We start from the raw sequence: 18,576 nt of genomic DNA on the forward strand, positions 1-18,576 counted from the left end.
ACAATTCCCAAGTGGATTTTCAAAATGGCTGACGCCACTCTGATAAATTCAGTCCATTCTCTAATTACTTTGCATCAGAAAAGTGAAATCGAACTGCTTCCTGCTTGGTTTCCGAAAATATCTACTTTGAGGTAAGGGTAATTTAATTATTTTGAAATCGTTTCCTGATGTATGCTGGGTGCATGCGCGTATCGCAGCTAAAGTGCCTGATTCCTGAATTGAGTCAGAGACAAATATGGAAATGAACTTGCCCACTCACGCCGTGCTCGGTAAAGAGTTACTGGTTTAGCGCAGCACTCAGGAACGGAGATCCTTTCCTTTCCCGACCTTAAATGACTAACTCTCTAGTCGGAAGATTAAAGTCCAATGTACACCGCTGAGACGACTAACGTACTGCGTTTGAGACGCGCTGAGAAATTAAACTACTGAAATTGAGCAGTGCCTTGCTATGTTTACTAAACAAACAAGTCATATAACAGAAGTTAGCACTTCAACTTTACCATATATATATTACCACGCTGCAGTAAATAACGAATGTTCTAGTACAGCTTCTTATTCATCCAAAACGAAATTAGTTTTAAATTGCCCTTTAAAACGCTGGGTCCCACCAGAAATTAGAGTCCTGCAGCTGTGTCTGAAAGTTGTCTTGCGCCAAAATTTTTTTGAACTTTCACATGATGTAGGCGTCAGAAAAGGAGTCTAAAAACACAGGTCCTATCTTTTCCATAGAAACTGATGAAAAGCAGTTTAGAATAGTGAGTTCTTCCAATCTGCTCTCAACATTCCATTTCAGAACTACTCCTAACAGAATCCCTCATCTTGACTTGGGCTAGATCCCAATCCTCCATCTTGCAAAGAATATCCAGCAGATTTCTGAAGCAAGTCATTAAGGAAACGTGGATTTGCATAGGGAACACTTTTTACCCTTCTACTTAGTCTGTAATTTGTTTGCCCCAACCTAGAGCTAGCAACCAGCCTTTCCAGATAGGACTCAATGCAATGGGATTGCCCGAAGCAACGGCTCCTGTATTACTGGTGCCAGTGATTCAGGCATTTCCTTGCCGATAGGGGCCCGATTTACTGGCAGTTCAGGCATGCCAGGAGATCTGTGGCCGCCACCGACAAACTTGCATTTTGCCAGTTAAAAAAAAATGCCAGTGCCGGAACTACCAGCAATATCATAATGAGGGTCTTTGGCCCTCATTCTGAGTTTGTCGGTACACTGCCGGTAATTCTGGTGGGGTACCAGCAAACTGGCCCTACCGTCTCTGCCACCCTATATCCCAGTATTAGTGGGATATTGCGGGTGGCAGAGATCACGGTATGTTACCATGCCATGCCATGGATGGTATTGCCTGAATCACTGGTATTACCGGTGCCAGTGATTCAGGCATTCTCTGCTGGTAGAGGCCTGATCTACCTGCAGGTCAGGCCTGCCGGGCGATCCATGGCTGCCACTGGCAAACATGCGTTTTGCCCTCTGGAAAAAATGCTGGTTGCCGAATTAACAATATTTTTTTCCAGCATTTTTTCCACACCGGCAAATTCATAATGAGGGCCTTTGTCTCAAATTCTCCCACTCCACAGGGCACCACCTAACCTCGCGCCTCAATAGGCAGATTTCTTAATGGACTTCCCCTCACCCAACTCGTCCCATACTCCACCAACAGCAAATCTTTGACTCCTACAGCAGTGCCACACCCACTGCACCATAACCTGCAAGTTCCAGTGATGCACCAAGCCCCTGAAAGCACACCCTTGCCACATTGCTCTCCTTCTAACCACTGAAGAAGGTAATTCGGATCACACAGTAAACCCTGTAGTCACGCAAGTCCTCCACTCTCATACTAAAACTACCATCTGTCTTTATTTTATGTGACGTATGTGCATTTTGACCACCCACGCCACCTTCAGTGTAGCCATCCACCTCTCTAGCCACTGCGTCCCTCTCACTCCCTTACCCTTCTTGGCACTGATGTCGTGCTCCCTATTGATATCAGGGCCAGCCAAACAGATCACCTTCATTCTTCCAAATGTCCTAAGTATTCCTCTCTGCCCGTGTTAAGCTGCTGACTCCCCCCATTACATCTTCCCTGTTCCTTCCTCCTCCCTAACTAGGTGCTGGCGGCCCATCCTTATCTCACCACCTGCTCTTCCCCGCTACGGGCTCTCGCGCTTTCTACTTACTTGCAGACCCAGCCTTTGACTGCCCCTTGCTCCCCTCCAGATTCTGTTCAGCCTTGCGACTGACATAAGCTGCCGCCCAAGAGCCTTCCCATACAACAGGATGTCTCACTCCATATATTCATGTCCTCCGCTACTTCTTTAAGGTCGCCTCACCTTCCCCCACTAGCCATACTCCTGCGCTTGTACTACTAATGTACGTACATTTTACATTCAGCGCTGATATCCTAGTACACACCACACGGCCGGCCAACATTGATACTTGCTCTATACCTGCCACATGGCTTCCCACTTGCAACATTGCCATAAGGCTTACCTACCTGGTCTCCCAATCTCTGATGTCACCTGACTGCTTGGCGACCCACTCTGATGCCAACTTGCCCTAAGGCAGACCTACCTTGACTATTGAACCCTGTTGTCACCTGGCTGCCAGTCCTCCCACTCAGATGCCACCTTTCATAAGGTGGACCTACCTTTGCTATTGAACCCTGATGTCCCCGGCTGAGGCCTCCCACTCAGATGCCACCTTGCCATAAGGCGGACCTACTTTGACACTTTTACCATTTCATTATGTTAATCTCCATGCCTGATGTACCCCCCACCGCACCATGAGGCCCTGCTTTGCAAGTCTGTATACCTGCACCTATATTGTCCTTATGATGTTTGCATGCCTGATGTAGCCCCCACACCATGAGGGGGAGTTTTGCCAGTCTGTATACATGCACCTATATTGTCCTTACAATGTCCACATGCCTGATGTAGCCCCCTGCACCATTAGGCGTGACTTTGCCAGTCTGTATTCTTGCATCTATATTGTCCTTATGATGTCTGCAGGCCAGATGTAGCCTCCGCACCATGTGGTGTGGCTTTGCTAGTCTGTATACTTGCACATATTTTCTCCTTATGATGTCTGCATGCCTGATGTAGCCCCCCACCCCATGAGGCACGGCTTTGCCACTCTGTATACTTGCAGCTATTTTGTCCTTAGGATGTATGCATGTCTGATGTAGCCCCCCGAAGCATGAGGTGAGGCTTTGCCAGTCTGCTACTTGCACCTATTCTGTCCTTATGATGTCTGAATGCCTGATGTAGCCCCCCATAACGTTTGTCTTTCTGTCCTGTTCCTCCCCTACGTACACTCCTTCTCCTCCTCCCCATTTCTGTTACAGCACTTGCACACTCCGAATTGTCTCATGATCTAGTAGGAACGTTATTGTGTGTGTTTCTTCCCCTCTTCATCCCCAACCTACACTTCTCCTCCTCCCTCCCCTTCATTCCTGTTACTGCACTTGCAAAATACGAACGTCCCAAGGCCCAATAGGAACGTTATTGCTTTGTTTTTTCTTCCCTGTACCGCCCCCTCCCTTGTCTTGATGAGCCTTGAAACACCATTTTACTGTATAGGCGCACTACAAATACCCAATAAATAAATAAATAACTAAAAAAAAAAATAATCCAAGATGAGAATATCCTCTCTTTTTTTACCAATAGTTGCCTCGTTTGATGCTGGCATGAAGTCATGTTAGGCATAACATCTAAAAACGGTTGACACTGCAGTGCTTTATTGAAGATAAAGGTGGGTGTCTAGTGTAACTCACACAACTGCCACAAACATGAAGTACATTACTGTATTTTCGACCTGAGGCCATTTCTTAATGAACACTGTATTGCATGGACAAAAATGTGGTACCTCGTGCATGAAGGTTTGTTTTTTTTTCTCGATCAATCGGCATTCATGCCAGTTTTCTGTGGTAAAAGGCTGCATGCACGTGGAACCACAACATTTTTCTGCAAACAGTATATGCACAAACGTATGTGGATGATTAAAAGCAAAAATCAACCAATAAAGTTAGCCGCTATGACTCGTGGCCTGGCCACCTGTGCTGGGTCCGAAGTGCTGTGATTTGACCCTGTGCAGCCCAACCTCTACTGCTGCCTTAACATGCTGTGCTGAGCATGTAGTTTCTCAGCTCAGAGCAGTTACCCACAACAAATGACTGTCCTCCCCTATCATGTTCCTTGTGTACTGCTCTGTATTAGCAAGTCACTACTGCCTGAACTCTCCAGAACCTGTTTGTCCCTGTTGTTGCAGCCTACCATAAGTGTCTGTGGCTCACTTCTGGACTATTTAACTGCAATCTTCCACATTCATCAATTCCAAAACTATAGAAATTCGTAATATCACCTCTCTAATGAAGAACTGTCATTCTTGGTAGCTAGAATCAGTATAGAGGAGGCACGATCGTTGGGTCTTTAATGGCCAAGACACCACTGCACACCAGGGCAGTGGTGTGGCATGTGATCTGTAAACAGGTCACGGTGGTTCTGAACTGGCTGCATGGATCACCTGGAGAAGCAATGGAGCAACAGGAAGGGGAATGGCTGCAGAAAGATCCATGTATACCTTGGGTTGCCCCCTCCCCCAACTACCGATGGGGGGCACAGTACCCCACCTTCTGCTGAGTCAGTAGGCGCAGAAGCCAAAGGCTGTGATTAACCTGGTGGGTCATGAGAGTTCAGACGCCTGAGCTAGCAGTAGAAATTGCCAAAACACACATGCACAATGCTTCCATGTGAAGAAGTATTTGTCTATTGCGCTTTCACACTTATGTGGACTCGGACTCAGTGGCAGCCTTTTCTGTTGTATAGGTGTCATACATGGCATAGCAAAGTTGGGCCAACGGAAGGAGGGCAGTGATGTGACGGGCAACCCTGGCTTGTCTTCTGAGTCAACAGCAGCGGAAGGACTGACCTACTAACACCCTGCCCCCAGACTGCATTCCCAATCACCCCATCACTCAGAGGCTTCAGCCACTGTTCTGTCGGAGGACTAGCAGGGTCGCCAGAGGCTGAGGCTGAGTCACGTACTGTTGGTATTGTCCAGAGATGATAAGGGCCGCCTCATCAGCAGGACAGACAAGCAAAAGGGTCAGCATTCCCCCAGATGACCTGGTGGCATATGGGAAATACCAAATACTGACACCCCTTGCACAGCCGACCAGCAAGTCATCAATTTACCAATCCATGGACGTAGGTAGATGGCATAGTGACTGCCCAGCAAGAGTTGGCCCAAAATGAGAGGGATGATGTAGAGGCTGTGACCCATGTCTCCTATGCTTTGTAGCAGAACCAATGTGGCCTGCCAACAGACAAAACATTGATGGTGGAAATGTTGTAGAAGGCCTGTGAAGCATGCTGGGAGGTCACCACGGTCAGTCCGGAGGTGTCTGCTACCTGGCCAAGGCATCTGCTTTCACAGGGACAATCTACCTGGCTGGCAAGCAGGCATCCAGCCATGAAACCCTCTTCTTCTGCCAGCAAATAGTTTATGCCAGTGCTGGACATACACAGTCAAGTGTCACCCTAAATGGGCTGCTGCTTTTACAGGAGCAATTCCTTTCCCTTGTGTCTAGCTAATGAAGAAGGGACAGAACCACCACTTCCGTTGTCCTTTCCCTCACACCAAGTCCTCCCAACAGCAGTCTTCTTTGAGGCCCAGAGTGTATACAGTGTGCAACACTTATGCACTGTACTGTACTTTCCCTATTTAACAAGCCTCCCCAAGCCCCCATGAGCACAAACAGGATGACACTGGATTCCTGGGCAGGGGGTAGGGTATTCAAGAGTATGTGCTCTATGGACTGTTGCGCTTATGGAGGCGGGACTTGCATGTGTAAGAGAATGTCTTCTGGGGATTTTTTGGGTTAGGATTGGGAGTTGGATGTTCAAGGAAATGTGTCCTTGGTCTGAAGACTGCTATGTGGTGGAAAGGCCTAGCGCGATGTGTGGGTGAGCAGTCTTCCGAGCGAACAGAACATACATACACTTGGTCACTGTGTCACTCGCGATGTTCCTTTTTGGCAGACATCGCAATCCTTTATTATCCCCCTTGCGTCATGACGTAGCCCGCCATGGCTCTCGTACAGCATTTCCTCTACACCACACTTGGGATTGCTGGGGTTAGGGAGAGTGAAGGATGTGTAATTAAACGTGTTCTGGGGATTGTTGGAGTTAGACGGGGTACAAGATGTCACACCGAAGATTATTATTTTCCATTACAATATATTCATGAAGATAACATATAAATGGAACGGTCTCCAGTCATTATGTCATCGGGATTGACATGCATCTCTGCTGTCATTACCCCTCATCACCATCCTCCTTTCCATAGCACAGCATTGGCTCAATGCTCCATATTGTAATGTTTTGCAGCATGGAGGATGCAGCATGGTGCGTTGTCAGCTGACCCGGTGACACACGGTGGCGCACTAAACCTGGTCACATGAGCAAATCTGATGTAAGCGCTCATGACGCGTGAATAAAACAGTCCACTATTAACCATGGTAGTGAGAGGTCGTGTGATTTTTCATTCGCGCATGTAGACCCACGCGCCCTGATACTTCAGGTCCATGATCTGACAATGGTGATGAGGCAGTAATCCCCACGGTCACCACACACGCCTCTCCTGAGCAACTCTGTACACCCACCAGACACGGAGACAGTCTCCTCCCCAGCCGGGCCGACTGCACCCGGGGGAGACGGCACCACCACAGTACCAATGACCAACCTGCACATGCTCCGCTACGCACAGCTGTGCATACGCAGCATTCCCCGGGCGGCAGGGCCGACCTAGCTGTACCAGCTTACGCACATGGTGTGCTCAGGTGCGCTAAGCCCCAGGCAGCAGGCCTCACATTCCCAGAGAAGGGCCCAGCCACCAGGATCACCCAGCAGGACCAAGGGATAATAAGGACTCTAAAGGTACTGCTACTGACCCACTACAACCCTGGGGATGTGCCCATAAGAATAAACGTGTGCCAACACCACCAAAAGGAAAGATAAGAGACACCACATGCCCCAGCTGAGCAACAGAGGGTAGATTATCCCAGCCTGTCACCAGCAACATGTCTGACCCTTCACAGGACCAGGGCCTTGCTGTGCTGATGCCTCAAGGGAGTGATGCATTCCCACTGCCATTCCTGCTCCCCCAACACTACAGACACCACCAGCCTAGGCCCAAGATGGAACAGGTGGATGAAGGAGTTTGATGCTTACCTTGACGCCCTCGGCCTGTAAGAGGGCAAGCGTCTCATAGGGATGCTCACCATCACAGCAGGCCTGGAAGTGCGGGACATTATTTTTGAGCTGCCAGAAGATGTAGAATAGAAATACCAAGACCTCAAGCGCATACTGAATGAACACTTTGCGATGCACAGGAATGTAGACTACGAGAAACACGTGTCCCACACCACGATGCAGTTTCCCGATGAGAGCATTGACAAGTTCGTAACATGCCTCAGATCCAAGGTAAAACATTGTGAATGTCACCTCTACACCAATGAGGAAGCCATCAAATTACAAGTCATAGCGGGATGTGAGTCGATACCTTTAAAAAAGAAACTGCTGCAATTACCACACATTCACAGAAATTCTTGTTCTAGTGAGGACAACTTCAGCACTAGACCTTCAGATATCCACCCTGAGCAAAACTCAAATCTCCTGAGTGCCTGCAATAAAAGAAGTTGTTATAAACAAACTCATAGCACACCAACACTCCACGCAAGGCGCAAGACTGGAGAAACATCAATGCGTCTGATGCAGTTACAACCTCCCACACCATGGTTCCGGCCCAGCCATCGGCTAAATATGCCCAGCCTGCAGTGGAGAAGACCACTTCCGTGCGATGTGCCAGAACCCCAAGGCCTCCAAATCTAGTACAAGGAACCAGAAAGCACAGCGACACAAGTCCCACCTCGCCAATACTGTGAAGAAAGACCAAGAGTCTCTGAGAGATGACACCACAGAGAGAGACGCCACATCCGGACGAAGCACTCCCCATCCCCGATGCTCGTCATAAAGGAAGGAGGCAAATCCATCACCTACACACGAACACACCGTCCATGAGCAAATCTGAGTCCCAGTCCAGCATAGAAAGATGGAGGAAGAGAGGATATCTATACGCTCTGGGCGATCCCGCAGCCTCGTAATATAGCCCCACGCTACCACTAACCATCCAAGGGAAATACTTTGATTTTCTCATTGACTCAGGAGCTATGATTAATGCAATGGCAGAGTGTGCACAAAGCCTCAAACTAAAGAAAGCACGAGTAGCCATCTATGCATACAGGGAGAAGGAACCACTCCCATGCATAGGAGCCTTCACAACCTCCTGTCGACACAAAAACAAGCAGGATTGCATACTCATCCACGTCCTGGCCACGGAGGTCACCAGTGTGCGTGTACTGAGCTTTAAATCGGCTGTTCAGATTAGACTCATCCACATTCTATACTAAATAATGGCAGACAACTACAACTCACCCGCCGCCAGGATAGTGGCAAACTTCCCCAAACTCTTCAAATGGGTCGGAAAGCTAAAAAGGGTGTAAAATCCAGCTGCACAAAGACAAAACGAAGCTGATAGCACAACACTTCCACTGCATCCCATTTAGCATTCAACATCTGTTTGAAAAGGAACTACTTGCCCTTGTTGCAGTTGTACCCCAGTGGTACCAGTGCCGAAAAAGGGCCCAAAAGGACAAATAAGACTGTGCAGAGACATGCTTGCACCAAACCAAGCTATACTTAGGGAACACCAACAATCCCCATCCATCACTAATATCATGCATCTGCTCAACAGGGCTAAATCTTCTCCCGTTTAGACCTAAACAAGGGATATCATTAAATAGAACTCTGTGAAGAATTGTGGTACATTACAACCTTCACCACCCATCTGGGACTTTTCCGCTATAAGCGCTTGAACGTTGGAATATTTTCAGCAGCAGAAATTTTACAAGAGGATATCAGCAAAATCATTTGCCACATACCACACTGTATTAATTACAGCGATGATATCCTGATCTTCGGCCATTCACAGGAGGCCATGATGCAACACTGGTGAAAGTCTGTTCAGCCCTCAACAACGTGAACCCGATGCTAAATAAAGAGAAATGTGCCTTCAACAAGGCAACACTCAAATTCTTTGAATACATCTTTTCTGAAAAAGGCATCCATTCAGACCCTGACAAGATTCACGCATTAACAGAAGCCACTCGCCTGACAAATGTTGCACAAGTGAGATCCTTCCTAGGTCTGGCAAGCTACTGCACCTGCTATCTTCTGGATTTTGCATCCCCAAGCTCTCCACTACGATCCCTAATGAAACAGGATAATCTCTTCAAGTGGGGGTCAACACAACAGAAGGCTTTCGAGAAGATCCAGAGAGACATCACTGCAGCCGTCTGTATGTCATATTTCAACCCCAACATGCTGATCGAAGTGACAGTAGATGTGAGCCCAGTAGGCCTCGGAGCTATTCTCGCCCATCATTCAGGCAATGATCATGGACAAAGACGGATAGTATTGTATGCCAGCAAGAGCCTAACCGAAGCGGAACAGCGATTATCGCAAGTCGAGAAGGAGGCCCTAGAGGTGGTGTAGTGTCATTCTCCAGCCTGCAAACATTTCCACCTGTTTCTGTACAGCAAAAGGTTCACTATCACCAGGTATGGAAAACCAACCGCTCAAATGCCCTGCAGGAGTACAAGTATGTCATTGTTCACAAGCCGGGCAAGGACGAAAACCCGGCAGACTTCCCTTCCCGCCACCCACTTGCTGGTCCCCAGTCGTCGAACAACCGGACGGATGGATACATCAATTATAACATCCACTATGCAGTGCCACAAGCCATAGATATGGCGGAACTAGCAAAGGGTACCGCGGATGACGCAACCCTGGCCCTCGCAACCTCATGCATTCTGAATGGACGATGTAAGTCAGCCGAGGCATCAGTACAGAATAATCAGACAATAGATGCGCCGCTGTTTAGGTCTCTCACAAGATCGTAAAGGATGAACTGTTCATGTCCCCCTCATCTCTAATACTCAAAGGAGACCTGATTGTGCTGCCAGCATCCCTACACCATCAAGCAATTGACATTGCGCATGAAATGTCAACGCAGCGCATGCTTAAGAGGAAAGTGTGGTTCCCCAGCATGGATAAATTGATTGAAACAACGCTGAAGTCATGCCATATATGCCTTAACCTCCAACCCCCATCGTTCCCTGAACCATTACACAGGACTCCCCTCCCAGAGGGAGTATGGGAGGAAGTTGCGTTTTATAGCCCGTTGCGGTCTAGAGAATATGTGCTTGTAGTACAGGACGAACACTCGAGATATCCCAAAATGGAAATGCTGCCATCAACAGCTGCTACAGCTGGGATCCCTGCTTTGGACCAGATATTCTCTGCATACGGGATCCCAAAAGTGGTCAAGTCTGACAACGGGACCTGTTTACCATTAGGGAATTCCACGACTTTGCCAAAATGCATGGTGTTCCACCACAGGAAAATTACGCCACTATGGCGGCAAGCGAATTGGGCCTTCAAGCGATTCATGGCAAACGTTAATAGGGCCAACATCACCCATATGCCCATCGAACAGTCTCTGTACCAGCTCCTATGGGATTACCGGAACACACCCCATGACTCTACCGGACCATGCCCGGAAGAAATAATGTTTGGCTGACCATGTGCGCTCAAGGGTACCCCAGGAGACCCCGCCTGATGAGAAGGGCCCCCAATAACAGGAGGTGAGGAGAAAGGACAAGGCAAAAGACAACATGAAGGATTATGCAGACCACAGAATTTATGCCAGAGAGGCCAACTTAAAGATTGGCGATTAGGTGCTGGTGCGGCAGACTCAATCTCACAAGGACACACCAACATTTGACCCCTCGCCTCTGACCATCACCATCATGAAAGGATCCATGGTCACGGCCGAGAGAGCAGGCAGACAGTTCCAAGGAACAGCTCATTCTTCAGGAAGGCCTGCAACGTCAGGCGCCAGATGGACCAAACATGGAGTGAAGATGAAAACTGTGCGAGGGAGAAATCTGGTTACACACGAGATGAAGACGAATCGGACAAAGCCGAAGAGGGAGTACAACCCAGACAAGAGAAAAGGCCCTGTGGCATCATTCAGAAGCCAAGGCGATGGATCGAAGAAACGGGTAGCACGATGTTATTTTGGGGGGAAATGTAGCGTCGTGCATGGTCACCTGACCCAGTGCCACGCAGCAGTGCACCAAGCCCAGTCACATGACCAAAGCCGATGTAAGCACACGTGATGTGTGAATAAAGCAGTCCACTGTTAGCCATGGCAGTGAGTGGCCGTGTGATTATTCATTAGTGCCCTGATTCTTCAGATCCAAGATCTGACCAGACAGCAATGCTACAATCCAGTACTTTGTCCAGGTTATACTGCTCGGCTCCTTGATCTTTTGGAAATTGTTTTCAGAATCCCAAATGCCCTCTCGATTGGGTTGTTCATTGTGGGATTTGTGGTGGTGTTACGCTGGTCTGGTGGTCATTGCAAGATAGTAGGGTCAACAGCCATGGACATTGTGGGTTGTGAGAATTGTGGTTTTGTAACACTGGCCGGGGGCTATTGCATGGTGATTTAATAAGGTAAGCAGCCAAGGATGGTGGTGGAATACCCCATAGAAGAGAGGAAGGATGCAGCACTCTGAACATCTGGCACACAGCACATACATGCAAACTTGGTTGGTACGTGTATGCTCCATATGCCTGGCTTTTCTCATCATTGTAAAATCAGGTTTTGCTCTTCTCTTCAGTATATTGTAACACGTTTAGTTTTGAATTGATCCACAGATCTTGACTTGCTTTATTACCTTAAATTGATTGATATTTTTGCCATGGTAAACGTTCTAGTCAAAATGAGTTTTGTGCCAATAGACACCTTTTCGAGTTTGTCAATTTAAACCCAAATATTGTTTTAAATATATATTCCTACTTAATAGATGTAAACGATTTAGGTGCTGAATCATACTTCCTACTACATATATTAGTTGCTGCTAAATTACAGTTAAGTCTGGCTTCTTTCACTCTAAAACAAAGAAGATAATTATTTTCTTATAAAGAATTCCTTTTAATATTATCAAGAATGTATACAAAATTGCAGGGCATTAACTGCATAAGGTATTTGTCATCAGCTTTCCCGGAATACACAGACATATATTTTGTTAGCTCAGTTCCCATTACAAACTGTAATGCTGTGTTCCTTCAAGTAAGTGTAGAAACTAATCACATATTCCCTTGTCTAGTAAAGGGTTCTTCAATAATGGCAAGTGGTTGTAATGGAGCCACGGGATGTGGAGTGGCAGCGTTTTGTTTGGCAGATTTCATATGTGGAGAAATTGTTCTTCACATCTGCGAACATTCCAGGCCAATAAAATTAGGGTATCACTTGGCTTTGGGTCTTCCCTATACCCATTTGGGTGGCTGTGAGATGGGGGTTAGCCAGCTCCAGCACTACCTTGTGATGACTGCGAGGAACCACCAGTTGTGTTCGATGGACTCCATCCCTTTCCACATCTCCCCGATATAACAGCCCCTTTTTCAGGACGAAAAAAGTCCTGGCTTGGCTATGACCTGGTTCTTCTGAGATTACCCTCCAAAAAGTGACCATTAGGTCATGGTCGTTCCTTTGTGCAAAGGCAAGTTCGGGTAGTAGGACCACCTCTTCTGCCTCTCTCACCTCAGGCTCCTCTCTGTGGTCAGCCTCTCCCAACCCCATAGATCCCCTCTTAAGTTTCGAGTAGGGTGCCCATTTCCTGAAGTAATGGCTTTATCTAGGATTCCATGGACTATGGGCTCCCCCTCTTTAACTAAATAGATGGGAGGACTCATGGCTATGGAGTATCACCTTCACCTAACCCTATAATCGGGATTTACTACCCCAGCAGCAACATCTATGGCATATTGCCATGCTAGTCCGGCTTTAGTTGCCTGTCTAATTTATGTCCCAACAGAGGGGAAAGACACTGGCCTGTTGGTTCTAAACATCTTTCCTTCGGGGGCATGGAGATGGTTTCCATGCTATGTTAGTCAAATCCAATGAATTGATGAGTGGCCAGGTTAGGGACTTTAGCTCTCTCTGTTATATTGGTAAAGAAAAGGGGTCCCCAGTTCATATAAACTGGCCTGCATCCCACTTCTCACACCACATGTGGTGAACCAGAAGAAGGACTTAGACTACATTGGGTCATGTTAACAAAGTTTATTTTAAATAAAAAGCAAATACGCCTACCTTGCCCTATAGCTATGAGGGAGATTCCATGCATAACAAATCAAAAGCTAAGGGTGCTCGTCAAGTCCAAAGGAAAAAGTCTTCAGTCTGAATCCTAAACAACTAACTGGCCCAACCACTTTAGAACACACCCTATTGAAAGGAAAAAGGCGTGGGTTGCACGCTAGCCTCGGAATGGCTTCTGCCTGGCCCAGGCTCTTAGACTTGTTTTCAGTCTTCAACGTTACTTTTTCACTGCAGGATATCCTCCCCAATCTTTGTATCAATTTATGACTTTCAGTCTTTCCTTTTAATAAAGAAAACTGTCTCTTGATGCAAACATTTCCATCCCTCCAGGATTGCATGGAAATAAACACTTTCACTTTTGAGGCATTGTTACTCTCTCAAAATCCTGAAGTCCTCAGATATGTAGTTTTCTTTAAACCAAGTTATTTCACATAGAGCGGCTGTCTACTCTGGCTTGTCAGACCTTTATTGCTTCAATGACTTTCTCAGCTCTAATTCAAAGTGTTCAAATCACTTTTCCTTTTCATAAGAGTGTTTGCACATTTGTGATTCTCAGGCTACCGTAACCTGAATAACCTTCATAACAATCACTCACAATGTTCGTATCTGTCTCAATACACTTTGCTTAGGATATTTGCATTTTCAGGTTTCTCAGGCTCCCATAACCTGCATAGCTTACATAGCTGCCACTCACCATGTTCATACTTGTATAGGTATCACATAAGCTCATCAGCTTTACTCACTGCTACTTTGCTCTGTAGCTACGGTCTGATGTCTGTGGAGTTTGGTGACTCAGGCTCCCTCATGCGTTCTGGTCTCGGCATCCAGGTCTCGTCCTCCTGGCCCACCACTGTTCGCTAGTGGTTGCACCATGAGATCAGACACAGGGATGCGTGTCTCGGCTCCCTCCCCGACCTAGGTTCCTCAGCCGGGGAGAACACCAACTCTTAGGCGTTCAGCTCACCACTTACTCCATCCTCCTTGCTGCCATTGGCCCTGTAGGCCCAGAGTGGCTTTGCCCCTTCAGGACGTCAACGATGCAAAGGCTCTCCTCTGGCAAGTGGTTCTCCTTTCTGCATAGGAGTTTCCTCTCTTTCACACGTCACATGAATAAACAAAACGGTATCCTTCTTTGCTGATCATGGGGTGCAGGCTTTGTTCAGCATTGCCTGTAGCCAATACATGTAAAGAAAGATCTTTGTGAAATATAGTTGTTGCGTTAGATATTAAAGTCTGTTCCACATCCATATATGCGGACAAGGTGGTTTGCACTGGGAGTTCCACTCTGGAATGAGAGTCATTGTCCCTATGAGGTCCCGCTTGAACAGACTCCTAGGAAGGGCCTTGCTTCGCAGGCTTACCTCCCAAGCCTCACAAAGGGTGGCTCCCATCTTGGGAGAAGGGATGAATTGTCCAGATTCATCACAATACATTAACAGATCTATACGCCGCATATATATCTATAGGCAGCATATATGTCAAAATATTGACTACCCGGATAACATTTTCCCAAATGGAATCTGAGTCTGGTCAGTGCACCAGCGAACCCACATTCCCCAGGCAGATTTATAAGCTGTGATAGTCTCTGGGGATCACAATTTATAGATAAAATCTGTAGCCAAGGCGGGTGTGGCTACAGAGCCATGGGATAAGACGCGTGTCTGAAGTGCTCCTACAGATCCTACATGATCCGGATGGAAACGTGTGATTAACGTCGACCACAACGTTTGCTTTTTGATGCTACAGCTGCATGAAGGTGCAGAGTACAAGGCGCTCATATTCCTGCAGTGGAACGCAGCGTTATTTGAGAGTTCCGAGCCGGAGAAGCAGACAAAGTCCTATCGGGAGAGAAACAAGATGGCCACTGCACAGAGACAAAGGATTGTGCCAACAGACAATAACGCAGTGTGAAGCACGGCTGGGACACAGACGTGCCTGCATAGGTCCCTGATCGGCTGTATGAAAACGATCAGAGGGAAGCGTGAGACATAAACTCGTATTGCAAGGCAGTGGGAGACGAGCCCCTGCAGAGACTGGAGATGCACTAGTAGCTGGGACCGGGAGCTACATACAAGAACTGAAGACTGTAGGAACATGTCCCTCGTACCAGAATATCTGCCACCGTGGGAGTAAGGGGGAACTATCAAAGACATTGCATCACGAGCCCAGCTGCCTCAATAGATCCCTGGAACGGTGGTTGTGTATGAATGCTTTGATGTGAAGCGGCCGGTGTGCTGACATGGTCCGGTCCTTGCTCCACTGTTGCCACATAGAGATCGCAACCTCCCATTGTATAAATCATAGAATGGTTAACCGCATTGAGTCGAGCGACTGTGCCTGAAGCAAAATAACAGCGGTATTGCGAGGGAACATTGAATGCTGGATACAGTAACTGGCACATGCCTGGAGTGGACTGCGGTTCCGAGTGTGGTGAAACTGACGTGGTTCTAGAGGATCAGCGTTTCTGAACTTTTTGGAAGCACAGGAATATTTAACATCTGGAGGGTGGGCACATGGCAGGCACAAGCACAGCGGACTGGGCTGCACAACATCACTGCTGGTCATTGGGGAGCCATGCACTGCACTTGCAGGGCACGCTAGCCCTACCATACAAAGGAGACAGTGGAATGGGCAACTTCAGGAGCAGCACTGTAGTTACAACAGGGCATAGTGTAATCTCCAGGGTTGCACACAAATAGCGCTGGAAGACTGCAGGGCCCAGAGGTGGAAATTAGACCATCACCAGGACGCAGGTGCACACTTGGATACCCCCTGAGCAAAACCCAGCAATATTGAACACTGAGGCTGGATACCCAGACCACATGGGGAGTGCACATGGAGTGGACAACCAAGATTATACTAGGGGCACGGACTGAGGTGTTACAGACAACATACACTGCATGCTAAGCAACCGCACACGTGGGGGTCACCGCCCAGTAAGAAGAGAGCGCCAGCCCACGGACAAGCGAAGGAGTAAAGCACAGCCAGGATAGACCAACCAGCGCAGAGCACCGCATCACTACACTTCCGGTCTACACATCAGCTGGCACTACATAGCCCCTAGCTGGAGTCTGGTGGCTCCCACCGGGGCACGTACAGGAGATCACTCTGACACTTCCAGAAAGACAGGCACGGCCGGACGGCTCGACGAGAAACCATAGCGATGGCTTGCAGTGGGGTCACAGAGTGGTGACCAGGATCCAAACAGCCAGATCACGGGCCTGGGGAACCACGGCAAAGTTGCACACGGAGGAAGTGATGGCGTCCAAAACCAGCAAGGTCAAGGAGAAGCAGCCCATGTTGGATAGCTTCACTAAACCGTCCCAATCACCGGACACGATCATACATGCAGGGAGAGATATGCGAGGGACATCCATTCCAATGCATAGTGATCAGCAGATCCTGGAAGCCATTGCAGAACTGAAATCCTCGTGGGGGGGCAAAATTTATGCAGCCATGGCAGAATTAAAGTCTTCTTTGGAATACAAAATTGATGCGGTCAGTGTGAGCGTCAACCTCCTGAGGCAGGACGTGAGGGTTCTGGCGGAGCGCACAAGTGGTCTAGAAAGCAAAGTGAAAACTAACACAGACACCAGCACAGGCAATTCTAAGGAGTTACATATATTACAACAATAGGTGCGCAATCTAGAAAGCCGAGCAGAGGAGGCAGATGGACGAGCACGACGCAATAACATACTTGTGGTGGGGCTACCGGAGGGAGAAGCAGGCTTGGACCCGATGAACTATGTGGAGAACATGCTGATACAAGAGATAGGCGCAGGAGCGCTCACCCAAGTGTTCACAGTGGAGAAGGCTCACAGAGCCCTAGCTAGGAGATCCCTGCTGGGTGCCCCTCCCCGGGTGATCATCGCTGAGATACTGAACTACAAAGACAGGGAACCGATTTTGTAACACTTCCGCAAAGGCGGAACGATAAGCAGAGCATCAGCGACCGTCACAGCGTACCTGGACTACACCTTGATGGTACAGAGACAGTGACTACACTATGTGGCAGTCAAGAGACGGCTGCGTGACTCTGGCTTTAAATACATGCTACTGTACCCAGCAAAATTACATAAGAGCAAGGCGTTTTTATTTGAGACACCCGAGGAAGCGGCTGGCTGCTGGACACGCTGGGTTACCCAGCAGGAGGGGCTGGCCAGACTCCGGACGGGCAGGATAAGTGAACCGGCCATTCTCCCATACTGTACTATTGTCTGATATACCAGATGTTAGTTAGTAGTTGCAACACTGATATGGACATGGGGAAGTAATAAAATTCAGAGAAACTTGCCAAATATATAAAAAGGAAATGTAGATATTGAACTATAGTGCATAAATTGATTGCTAAAGGCCAGAGGCATGGGTGCCGCCCAGCTTACGAGGCAGCAAGGGACACGCCATCACCCCAGATAGACAGTTTAGTTAGGAGACTGGTAGTGCGGTATCCTCCTGCAGCGCTTCTAGGACTGGGTGTGCGAATAAGCAAGATATGGGGTAGCCTGAGATCCAGGGATGGAGCTGGGTAACAGTTGGGGACAGTTGGGGGAACGGGAGGGAGGGGGAGAGTTATATTTAGGCAGTATGGGATGGGTAGGGAGTAGGGGTGTGGGGGTCTTGAAGGGGAGGGGGAGGAGGGAGTTTGGGGAGCTGTAATGGGTGGGAAGGGATTGCAGAGTTTGGAAGGGGGTTCAGTAAAGGGGGGGAGCGGGCATTCACCTATGAATCACTGCGCATGGAGCGGAAGACAAGGGAGGACAGGAGCGGAACGGGGTATGGATAAGATGGGGGACCTTAAGATAGCGACCTGGAATGTCAGGGGGCTCAATAGTTAGCTGAAGAGAAATAAGGTCATGATGTATTTGAGGAGACAGCAAATTGATATTGCTTTACTTCAAGAGACTCACTTGACAAGAGTGAAACAGGAAGTGGTGGGGAGGAAATGGAGAGGGACCACCATAGGAGCAACATATTCAGCATACACCAGAGGGGTAATTACGTGGATAGCACTGCATGTCCCTTTTAAGCTGTTACAGTCCACCATAGAGCCAGATGGGAGGATTGTGCTAATAAGGGGACTGGTGGAAAACAGAGAGCTAAGTATTATCAACACGTACGCCCCGAACCAAGATGCTACCAGCTACTTCAGAGCTCTATATAGCAAGATCAGCCCATTTATTGGGGGGAGGGGCAGTTATATGGGGAGGGGACTTTAACTGCACGCTGGATTCCAGGGTTGACAGATCAGATCGGAAGAGGGAGAAGCCCACTCCAGTAGC

At 48.1% G+C, this 18,576-nt stretch overlaps 1 long non-coding RNA gene across 1 annotated transcript in view; it reads left to right on the forward strand.

The window, feature by feature from the left end:
- The window catches only part of LOC138545560 (uncharacterized), a 388,416-nt gene continuing 369,840 nt past the window's right edge, over positions 1-18,576 (forward strand). The window contains exon 1 of the long non-coding RNA XR_011290832.1: positions 1-131. This is a non-coding gene — a long non-coding RNA (uncharacterized lncRNA). The remainder of the gene's footprint in view (positions 132-18,576) is intronic.

This window comes from Ambystoma mexicanum, chromosome 1q (genome assembly GCF_040938575.1).
Source record: "Ambystoma mexicanum isolate Mex_15411 chromosome 1q, UKY_AmexF1_1, whole genome shotgun sequence".
Classification (NCBI taxonomy): Eukaryota; Metazoa; Chordata; class Amphibia; order Caudata; family Ambystomatidae; genus Ambystoma; species Ambystoma mexicanum.